Source organism: Phymastichus coffea, unplaced genomic scaffold, assembly GCF_024137745.1.
Source record: "Phymastichus coffea isolate CEN01 unplaced genomic scaffold, Cenicafe_Pcof_1.1 PCOF00028, whole genome shotgun sequence".
NCBI lineage: Eukaryota > Metazoa > Arthropoda > Insecta > Hymenoptera > Eulophidae > Phymastichus > Phymastichus coffea.
In genome coordinates, this window is record NW_026706839.1 from 2465297 (window position 1) to 2477940 (window position 12644).

At 35.2% G+C, this 12644-nt stretch overlaps 1 protein-coding gene across 5 annotated transcripts in view; it reads left to right on the plus strand.

Moving 5' to 3' along the window:
• The window catches only part of LOC131662848 (neutral ceramidase), a 65536-nt gene that overhangs the window by 36080 nt on the left and 16812 nt on the right, over positions 1-12644 (plus strand). The window lies entirely within an intron of this gene.

Below are 12644 nucleotides of genomic sequence, written 5' to 3' on the forward strand. Positions count from 1 at the left end.
AAAGTATATATAAGGCGTGCATATAGACACACGTCGCTTGGAGCAGGGCTCGTCCCCGCGCGACGATGTATAATATATCGCCGTATTCGCGAAAAACAAGAAGCGCTCGCTTATGCACAAGAGCGTAACTCACACTAGATGAGCACTCGACGACGGCGCACCCATGAAAATAATCCGGACCACCGTGCAGCAGCAAACGACGGTACGATCGCGCGCCCCGTGCACACGTGTGTGTGTGTGTGTGTGTACGTGGCTATAATTGACGATGATATTCGCTAGGGTACGGCTTTCCATAATACGTGTCAAGGATACCTGCTCCCTTCCACGTCACGTTACATCGCGCGGGGCTAGGGATTTTCTGAACAACGTTTCCGCGTACATCAACGATTCGAATATTTCGATTCGCAGCCCAGATCTTTCTTTCTGTAGGTGAGATAATGCCAAGGGTATTGTTACGCGGAGAACGAGCAGATTTTGTTTCCACCACTATCTAACTTTATTGTTGCGGCTATGGCGAGGAAATGTATATCAATGGAACTCCAAGCCCTTTAGATAATTTACCGAAATATTAGAACGCTAGATTTACGTAGTCTCGAAGATGAACCATTCTTGGCTTCCGCGCAATTATCGTATCGCACAAATTGGTCATTATTGTGAGGCTGATTCGACGTTGACTTAGTTATTGGACTTATCTTTATTAAGCTATGCTCTTTCATACAGATCATTAGTATGATTAATGAATCAGTCGTTTATTATTATACCTGATGCAATATGTTAACGGGGACGAAGCTATTTTATAGCAGTCATATGGCGATAGGTTGATACGCTATTCATTATTCCTGCTCTGAAATTACTAACGAGCTTATCGGCAAATCTGTAGCATTAGCATTGACCGGTAACAGCAAAGTAGCCATGTGTGTATCACTCGCATTCGAAAATCAGTTCAAATTGTACTCCTTAATTAAGACATGATGGTTATCTTGAGACTTAATGAAATTCAGAAATGTCAATATCGGTACAAAATAGTACCTTCGTATATATCGATCACAAATTGTAATGGCTTTTTATGCAGTCAATGGTGAAGCCGGAAAAATTGCACTGCATAACGCAGCGTCTCAGTAAATTGCGCGCCCCAATTAATGGGTCGCAACGACACTGATCGCCCCTTGCAATGCAAGCAAATGCAGTGGGTGTTTGCGCAATGATTAGAAAACCATCGCGAAGATTAATTAGTCGATCTCTTGCCTTCGTTCTCTACCTGTGTGTAGCATATGTGTGTTGCGTATTTGTGTATTACGTTCTATACGCGTGAGTCGGTGCAACAACGTCTTTATTATTATATTTCTCTCTCTCTCTCTCTCTCTCTCTCTCTTTCTCTCTCTTTCTCTCTCTTTCTTGTGCAAGTCATCTCTATTATAATATGCATGCATGAAATTCAGTGCATTGTATGCATCTCAAAACTTCGCCGGTGGGATTATTTAGAAGAAAATTTGCGTAATGCAACTTTGCTAAGACGAAATCCATACGTATGTTGGTGGCTAATAATGGGAAAGTTCCTAGCGTATGTATGAATTTTCATATAATTATTAAAGTTGTTACCAAAGATTTTAGTAAAATAAAATAGAAGTCACTCATAAAGCTTGTGCAAGCGACTCTTCAGCAAGGTTTTCACGAGACAATACTTCGTGATAGTTAGAAAAGCGAGGATGTTGAATAAAATAGCCTAGTTTATTAAATAATTAGGTTACATTGTGATAATGATTTTGGTGCAAGATCATTGGGTAATTATATAAGAACTACGTTTGAATTGATGAGCGAAAAAAAAAATGATTGCATACCAAGTCGGAATTTCGTCTATTCAAGCGCGAAATCCACATAAAAACGTATTATTTATTTCGTATACTTGCCGACTCATCGTGCCAATGCGTAAACTTGTTGATTCATTTATTCGCAAACTGCCGCTCTGTTTACCGTTGGTTCGAAGCTCAATTTCTTTTTTCTCTAGCCACAGCCGAGTGTGCCGAGCGTGTATCTTCTCCTATGTATTGCGTAAAGCGAAAGTGAAAATGTACCGCTATCCCCCTATGGTCAAACATATTACTGCTACTGAAGATTCCTTATCTATCCTTGCGTGCGTACAAATCGATATCCTCCTCCCACGTCGTATGATCATTGCCGCTGTTGCGATTCGAGGGAAGGTATACATATATACATTGTGGATAATGAATTTCGAATTAACGAAGGTGCTGTTGCTTGCAGGTAACGTGGGTCGCAGGGACGTCGCATCGTACGATTTATTTTCTGTAAAGAAATAACGCACAGAAATGAATAAATCAGCGATGCTGTGTATAGTATAGACGTCGTCGTCAAAGGACGTGTAATTAGCAAGCACGCGCCACTTGGAAATTCAATTAGTCCCCGTGCGCACAAATAAATAATGAAACGGTCGCAATCGATTTCCCTGAAATGTACCACACGTTCGATGAATTCAGCATATTGATTTACAGAGAGCAGTGAAGTTTTCAATATCCGGCAAAGTAATCTCTGCGTTTGGGGCGCGAGGGGAGAGTGACGAACTGCGCTCTATGTTTCCCACGTAGAATACATGTGTGAATATATATATCACCTTCATTACGGAATAGATTTAATGCTGCAATACTGCACTCCTTTTCAACTTATCGGCTTCACAATCGTCGCGTTGTCGACGAAGTACACCGGTTGATAAATCTGACCTACTTTTCTTCTTCTCCTTTCTGTATAATCTTTGTTACTTGCACATCATGTGATAGAGGGCGAGTTAAAATGGGATTTTTTGTCTCTTTGTGGCGACAAGTGACTCAAAAACAGAGTAACAATTGAAAAGAACGAGGGGACTTTGACAATGCTTTTTGGTGTTTCAACGTACGAGTTATTTTTGTCAGTTTCTTTGACTCGAAAAAGCTTTCTTTTCATCAAACTTCCTACGTGTTTACAATTATTTTGACGATTTCGTTTGACGAAACGGAAAATTATTTTCTGGGTACAGTGTTCTGAGATCACATAGTCGAGTTTCGAGGGTAAATGAAAAATTTAAATTTTTCTTCATATTTAATAATTCGGGACGTACATGAGTTGCAATCAATCAAGTTACTTTCATGTTTGAGTACCCTTAGTTTTTTTTATTTTTATCTCGCACTCAGTTTTAGTTCTACGTACGTCGTTTTTGCTACCTAAAATAGTCGACATTATTACGAAACACATAGCTAATTTTGTCGAAACAATAAATAACAATTTACGTCGTTTTTCTGTTTCAGGTAAGCGAGACAAAGCAAAATTCAATTTCTACTTCCACAGAAATGTTTGCGTGAGTTGAACCATTCATATCAATCAGTAAAAGCCGTGAGTATTGAATTAAGCAAAAAAAGGACCCGAGTTGGCAAAAACAGATCAATTTTCCCAAAAAGAGAGAAAAAAAAACAAAAGAAGTCCTCCTCTCGAGTCGGCCGTCGGAGGCAAACAAAAAATCATACATGATCACACTAACGAAATTCATCTCGTCTTGATCTTCAATCTCTTTCGCTCGTCGTCGTTGATGCCTGTGAGAGCTCCGCTGTCCTATTTCCCTGACCATTGTGTCAGCAATCTCAATGTGCTGCCGTGTCTTTATTTTTTCTCCCTTTTTTTTATATTTCTCGTGGCGTTACTTTCTCAACCTTCGCAAGGCTGATTTTTTCAATTGAAACCCATACTCTCGTTGTGATTTGTCACCGTATAGGACAAGAGCATAGGATAGCGAGCGATAAAGATATAACGAGTTGAATCAAAACTGCGTACACCGGACGTTGTTGCGTTGATGCGTGTACGTTTCTCTCGCGCAACCTCCTTCGTGCATGTGATTCTCTTTCTCTCGAGGGGATTGCCTAAGACAACACTTTTATTGGTACCTTTTTTCGCTTGCAACGAGTTTATGGGGGTGGATGCTAATCATCGAGCCTTGCGCTAGTCTAGTGGAGAAAATAAGAAGGAAATTATGTAAATCATTACTTTTTAATAATGCTGACATAACGAAGATGTTGATGCGTGAACAATCTTGGCGACGTGAGCGTTAGTAGATTCTGTCAGTATACTCTTTACTACTTCTCTTGAACTGCGAGGAGATTCTAATTCCTCGAGTTATCATTTATTTAATCACTATTTTAAACTTAGTCATTCTTATTTTTATAGCATTTGAAGATAATTTGTTTATTACACGAGGAAAAATCTTCGGCGTACAAAATTCAACATTTCATTAATTGACTACTTTCATTCTCTTCGTTTATTTCATTACGTTCATTAACAATTTCAACAAGTACATCTGTTAAGTAATCCCCTTAGTTCCCGCTAACGTTAATGTTCCTTGTACCATTTCACCCTTGTTTACACGAGGGCAAGAAAAATCTGTTTCACCTAGCAGGATGATTGATCGAATCACCGCGGGGAAAAATACATTTTTACCTCGTGGATATATGTAGGTAAGTTTTTTTCGAAGCTGTGTATCCAGTCGAGTGTCGGGTTTCCCACAAAAAAATCTTTCCATCAAGCGTAAACAACGTTGCGATTTTATTCTCAGTTCAAGAGTGTTCAGTCGAGAAAATTCCAATGTTGATTTTCCAAAAATCATAACCGGTCGATTATGATTGCTTGCAGCCAACAACAAAAATTTGTAATTAAAAGTCAATCTTGGGGATGCGTTGTTTCCAGAAAATATTATGATTTACAAAGCTGAGGAGGGAGGGAATTCGTCGAAGGCCGCTATTTCAAATTCGCGATGGATTTGCGTAACAAACGAAACCTTCGGAAAGTTCAACGTACCTATTTTCGTCCGGGGAAGGTCTTCTCGTCTAACTAAGCGTTCTCGCAAACATTGATCCTTTCGATTTGCATGGAAAATTTTCGACTAATCTATGAGCGTTATTTTCACATCGACGCGTGAATCGGACTCACATTGCTTCGAGAATCAATGTACACCACTGCCCTTCCTTCGGATTAACCTCCTAACGAACGATTCATGTAACGGTTTATATCTGACTGTTGACGTTTAATAATCTGACACACTGATTGGCGCGCTTCGTTTATTTCACATGTTCTTCAATGATAAACCTGTAGATAGATACGACGAATATATATATTAAAGTACAAATTAGAATATTCGAGGTATTTCTTTCAATTCCTATTATCACATATATGGATCAAATTATTACTGACTTTGTAGTCTTTTTCACTCATAACACTTGCTTATACCTATTCTAGAGGTTGAGGAAATAAAGTTATTAATTACGTGGTTTTTTATATCTCTTAAAAATATATATGTGTTTACCAAATAGCATTCAATATTTCAACTCAAAGAGTGGCCTGATCATGGGCCATGACTTGTATTTTTCTGTAAATATATTAACTGAAATCTATGAACAAATTTATGAATAATTTGATAAACATTAAAGAAAGAAGCAACTATTATTGGTTTTAACTTTGTGCATATGCCTCATTTGAAAATGAAAACCAAAAAGTTTTTTTCTACATTTTCCTTCGAGAAACTAGAACATATTTATTTAGAAATATATTGTTAATATTTCAAAATGACTAAAATTAAATAAAATTAAATAAAATTGCTTCAGATTTCGATTTAGTCTTTTGTTTTTAATAAATGTCACTTTCGTATACGTATATGTAAGAAAAAGAACAATAGCTCAGAACTTTTATTGAAGCTTTGAATAAAAGTAAGGTATTTAGGTACATTATTTCTTATCTAACAACAGCTTTTTGTTTCGCTGAGAAATAAAGTATAGCATTATCGTGGCGTCGACGTATTTTCATGTTTAAGTGGAAGGCCATGGCAAGTTTACTCGTCACGGAGAAAAGACGGAGAATTTATTAATTTTTGCATTATTAAGACGTAATTAAAAGCTCAGAGTAAAAGACGAATGTGCAGCGGTTAAAAAATAAAACAAGTTTATTGCAGCTTTGCCTTGCGTTAAATTCGACTTTCACTGCCACGCTGTTCTTTTACTTTTTTTCCCTCCTCGCAGATGATTAATAATTTCAAATTTTTCCTTTTCCTCTTTTTCCAGCAATGCGAATATAAGATTTTCAAGAGCGCAGTTTAGCCTCCTTACGTTTAAAACCTTATAATCCGAACTGTTTAAGATCGTTGAAAAACGAGGTCAGGTTTAATTATTCACATTATTGACTTTTTCAGGGTTTGTTAAGTGAAACATGATTATACTCTTTCGATCAATCGCTTAGTAAAATTTTTCAGATTACCGACAGGTATTACAAAAAAAGTATAGTGTATTTAAAACAAATGATGAAATAGGATACTATCGGTTATCAAAACAGGCACTTAATTTTTAATTTATTTTTTATAATGAAGATTATTTTTTGTAACAAAATATTTTTGAACAAAATATCATTGTACTCTTTGACACAGTTTATCTTCCAGTCACTGGAAATTTATTTTCGCGCCATACACTTCATTCACACGATCTTTGACCGCGTAGGAGCGACGCGTAACAAGTGGTCATGTAGATTTGCTCGTGAGCACCGCCGCTCGAGTCAAGTTTTGCTGTGAGCAATTGGGGCGACGATTTTATTCTCATTCTTTTTTATTAGCATAATCTTAAGTCACAAGGTCAATATGAATGAGAATTCATTGGTTACTAGTCTCGTCAAGCACGCTTCTTTCATTTGTACTAATATTCAGTTTCATGTGCTTGAATCGCAAATATTTATAGGAAAAATTACAAATTCTAAGATACACCACATACATCAAATAATTCTATGCTTTGAAAATCCGTTAATATTAATTAGTAAATAAAAACTTAATTAAAATTACATTTGAACTTACGTGAACATTCGGTAACTCGTATCGTTTGATTTGTATTGTGAACATATTTTTGAATAAGTTTATTGTGAATGATGCTTCATCTTATTAAAAAAAATAATGAGTCCATATCCAGCATTGTGATTGACTGAAGCTTGAAAAAGGCGTGGAGAGCATAAGGACAAGAACGTTATTATGCTTTAAAATATTCATGTTAATATGTAGTTACATAAAATTTATCTTTCAGTGGTGTATTCAGTTTGTAAACAAATAAAATGATAACACTGAGAGAGACTGTAGCAACTATAAATATTATGTAAGTTCTAGTATATTTTATGAACCGTAGGTCTATTCAAGCTTTTGTATCATTTAGATATATTTCAGAATGATCAATGAACATTGATGGTCATAGTGTTTCGAAATTACATTATTTATTCATGTTTCTGTGATATTAGAATATTAAAGTTGACAAACAAAAGATTTGATTAACGCAATAAAAAACTAAAAATCGAAAAGGAAGAGCGCACGACGTGCGCTTGACAACACAAGTAAATTAACAAAATATAATCATAATTTTAATTTACAAATAAAAACGAGATTCAAGTGATATAGTTGTCTTTCAGCATAATAAATTAATCATGCGGTTTTGGAATGCTTATATACTATTCTTTTTCCAAAAATTTACAATTAAAATTTTTTAGAATACACGCAAGTTGTTCTGCGTGTGAAACAAGATATTTTAATCGAATTTCATTGATAAAATAGCCGAACATTGACGCAATTTGAGTTGATTGCTATGCTTACCTTTGTTTCTCAAAATTTGATATATTGAAAGGCACGCAAAAGAAAACATTTGATATATTGAAAGAGAATATTTGATATATTGATAGGCATGCAAAGGAAAATAGGATATAACACAAAGGATATAGCTTCATTTGTCCTTGAGGTATCATTTTTTCTGAAACAACAAGACGCGGCTAAAGTTTTCTTAGAAATGAGATATTCGACTGTTTCAATAACGTCTGTTAATCAGGAAAGCTTATTGAATGAGAAATTTTTTCTGTTTATAGTTGATAGTCTTCGTTACGTAAAATAAAATATACGATATTCGAACAGAACAACTATCTTTAATTACGTGTGTGCAGAATTTGAACATTTGATGTTTTATTGCATCAGTACGTGAACGCGACCTTCGTAAAATTTTTAAGTCTGCTCGATCGGAAAGCTTGAGGATAATCCGGGTGAAATCGCTCAAAGCGAGGATTTCAGGTGTCTATTTTTTTGCGCTCGAGTGATGCTGCAGTATTTTATCCTCCAAAGCCACCGAAGGATCATGTCTGTTGCAATGAGAAACAACGTTGAAAAAAGAAAAAATAATAATAGAAACTTTTGTCAATTCCGTCCAGATTTTATTGTTTGCATTTGTAAATATTAGCCGTAAAATGTATTCCTATCAAAATGACAAATTAAAAAATATTGTTATTTAATATTTTCGAATGGAATTAGATAAATTTTGCTCAAATCGTTTAAAAAATTTAATGAAATTTGAATATATAAAACTATATTTCCTTTTAAACATAACAATAGATCATAACCCTTAAAGCAACTACGTTTAATTAAAAGTCGTAGTGTATAGTTGAGTGATTAAAAAGTGTATTAATAATTGGACGGTTGTGAAATTGAGTTACTTCGGGAATTTAAATTGGTTGGAATAGGCGTTGATTCTGTAGTGTAGATTTATTTGAAAAGTTACGATAGGTAATTTAACCACGAAAGACAAAGGGTGAAAATACAATAATACGGAATGTGATCTCACGTTTTTGTCAATAATGAGTCTCAATCCTTCGTCGATTTACCGTGAAATGGGAAAAGGAAATGGAAGAAGGTTTACGCTTGTCGAAGGTCGAATAGTAAATTTTTACAGCACGTAGATACATCTCTGATGTTTGTTCGATCTATTCGCTGCTCTTAAGTAAATCTAGTTTAAAAAGAGTAAATTCACTGAAACGTGTAAAGGTGTAGGGATGACGAATGCATCAGTAAATACAGTGGAATATGTTCGAGAGAGCCCGTAAAAGTTATTCTTACTGTTAGTGTTTTCAAGAGTATTGTAGATTAAAAAATAACGTAAAATCATTTTTTTAAATTGTCCGTTTTCAAAGAAATATTAATTTCTACAATATTACATATTTCATTCAAAATATGCAGTATTTTTCGTACTTGAAATATAGTTTTTCAAGGTAAGTGCAATCCACAAATTTTTTATTGTTTACTTTTTGAAAAACTGTTGTATATTAAACTCTCAAATCTATATATGTATAGAGAATACAGATTCTTTTTTATAGAATGAATAGAAATAAAATCTGAAATGCTATGAAAATTAAAATGTGATAATGGAAAGATTGAAATTAAATTTAAAAAATATATATTTTTGGGCTTCAATTAAATTAATCAAACTTTGCGTCAATATACGTATGTTAAATTCATTATATTATATGTGATTCCACTTTAAGTACTCAATATTAATTTTTTATGTGTTTCTCGCTTATCAATCCCTCGCTGTTTCTTCTTACATACGAAATATCAGTTTTCGATACTCTGTGCGCAAAGCGCGTCTTTCCCGCACGCTCGGCAGAAAATGTACATTCAAAATCACACTTTCCACACGTCGTATAAAACAATACGGTACGGCACATGTTTGGGAAAGAATTTCTCGTCTCGTGTGCTTGTCCACCATCGCTTCGCTCGGGTATAAACGCCACACGAGACAAGAATGTACTTTCCCACACTTGTATCATAATATACTATTTATAAACGATACAATTTATGAAGGTATATGTGTATGAAGAAATCACTTTTATATATATATATATATATCTATATAATGCTAGTACTATCTAACTATTTATACCAATACATTGAATTTTTTAATTTATGAAGATAGTTCGCATAGAAATGAAATCGCTCAAACTTTTCAAGAAAATATTGCTTCCCTAAAACGTTTAATATGCCCATTCTCATAATCTCTTCGTATATGAAAGACATTTAAATCAATGAAACTTTTCCAATTCCGTTTTCATCGACGCAGAAGCGTAATCAATCTGTACATTCGCCAGGTGTAGCCTTCTGCCGTACCTCTTTTGTTGGCCTGTTTCGAAATCATGCACGAACGAGTTACATTCCAACAATAATCATAATAATGAACACAAACAACAACCACAACACGAGCTTTTATATGCTAATCGAAGATGCTCCTTTTTGGACAAGAATTCCTTCATTAAGTACCAGATCCTGGAGCATAGATACATCAAACACCAATTACCTCTCGAGCTGTGTCAATCGCAACCTCTCACGTACACACGTGCATATGTATTGACGTAAGTGGGTCACTGCTGATATTCCAGTGCTAGCTCAACGATATCGATCGACGTTGCGATGTATCAAGCGATCCCATGGGGGATATTCATATTCGCTCTTTGTTAATTCTTTTAAAGATTCTTTACTCTCAAATTAAAATATTTAATTTCCGCGTCAAATCATTTTTTTTAATTGAATATGGCGATAAAACAATTATTTGTTAGCAATTTTTTCAACAATGTCAAAGTTTTTTCCATAAATTTCTTGTAAGTAATCTTGTGAAAAGTTAAAATTAAGAGTTCGTTCAGTTAATACTAAGCTTTCAACCGTAGGCAATGTTATTTTCATTGTTTACGATATCAGATTTACAAAAGTTTCACTCTAATACTTCTTCGCATAAAGCACCAAATATTTGATTTTTAATGAAGTTTACGTTTCAAATTTTCATAGTAAGCTCTGTTATACTCCCGCAAAAATTCATCATTGGTCTACCGTTCAAACTTTGGAGAGAATCGTCAGAAGCTCTTTAAACATCAAACATTCCTAAAACATAGTTCAGCACGATAATGTTGGGGGAAAAGGGGGTATGCATAAGTCAAGCTTGACCTTGTGTAAACTGAATTCTCTGTAAACTCCCAATTCGATACAATCCATTATTTTGGCGTTGTATCCAGGAGTGCAGAGCGATTAGGATTTATGTGCGTCAAAGCTAAAAAGAGCTCCTTTCGGAAGATGATTACAAACTGGTACGACAATGTGCAATTTCGGAAGACTGTTTTTCTCTGTTCCTAGAATGACAATGTTATGGTTACAGGTCACTCTTATTCATTGAGGCATAGAGTCAATGGATTGTTTGCTAAGCAGTTCAAGGATTTCAATTTTTTTTTACGTCGTACGAGATTTTTGCCATTATACGGGAATACACCTTTAGCTCGAGGGAAAGAAAATGTAAATATAAAGATATATATTTATAGAGTCGGGATAGTATCTTATCGGGTGAAAATATTTTCCAAGACGCTCGCGAAGACGTTCGTTGGCAGTTGCAAAATCGAGTCGATGAGCCCTTACTCGTTCTGTTGTAGATGGCAACTCGATTATTGATTATGTGCTATATAAAAATGTTGATAAAAATGACTTTAAAAAAACTTTATATTTGATATCTCGTAAAATTAAAGAGTAAAGATGATCATGAGCAATTATACATACTTAAACCAAATAATTACGGGGCTAGTATATTTGGTATACTTAACTAAAAAAATCAATACATTGATTGATTGTACATGACGCTTGATCCCAAGTCAAAATAGGAAAAACATGTGTGAAGGTAAATAAAGTTTTCAGAAGTTTTTATTACAACAACCTAATAAATAATGCTAAATAACCAGCAATTTCTTACGGTTAGAATTATAGTACATATTTTTATTAATTATCAATTATCTTTGTTATTTTCATGTAAATATTTACATTATGTACTTTATTAGTATACGGTGTGAGTCTGTTACTTTTTGCCTATTTTAACGTTATAGGTAAATACGAACGGAAATCGGACCTGTCGAATCGGTTCACAATGTAAAATCCTAAACGTTAAAGATTAGAGAAAGAAAAAATTCATGTCTGAATAGAAATTTGTCGACGAATGAAATCGGTGACGTAAAAACGCCGCAAACAATCATGCACTATAAACAAAACGAGAGTACTCTACGCGAATGCCTCGATTTGCAACTTACATAACAGACAGTCAAATCAGTTATGACACAAGGGAGACTTTTTTAGTTCTTGCCGGAATAAGCATAAGTTCTAAGTGTTCGTCAGTTCCCATGGATTTACTTTGAAAAAGCCCGTCGGGTAAAATTCATATATTCGTCGGCAGCTTACAATCATGCAATTTTGAGCGTAGTATACAGCCTTGTTAAAGCATCAAGCGATGACGTTTCACGCGCGAATTCGAATCAAGTCAATTCTTATGCACACTCGCATGCCTATGCAAAGTCGCGCTCGGAAGAAAAGCGAGTCGATAGGTACGGTCGTCGCAAAAGGAGCATCGTTCTTTTGCTCGCGCGCGCAGTTCTGCACACGTGTCGAAACTCCCCCCTCCCCCCTCCTGTATACACATACGCGAATGTGCATTTCACTTTCGCTCGCGCGCGCGCACACACCGAACTCGCTTATATACGTAATAAGCGCGGGACAAGATCGACGAGATGCATTGCTCTGAGCGCCCCGAAAAACTTCCATCTATAATACACCGCACGTACATATATATGTATATATATACTACAAAGTGCACGAGCATGCGTGTTTCTGTGTGTTGCGTTGTTGGCATAACCGCACTATTTCTTGCAAGTACATTTTTTCTTTCTTCCTTTTTTTGCGTACCAACAACAGGATGTTCTCTCTTTCCCTCTCTCTCTCTGTCTTTTAGTTATTATAATATATACTTAGGTTGTGG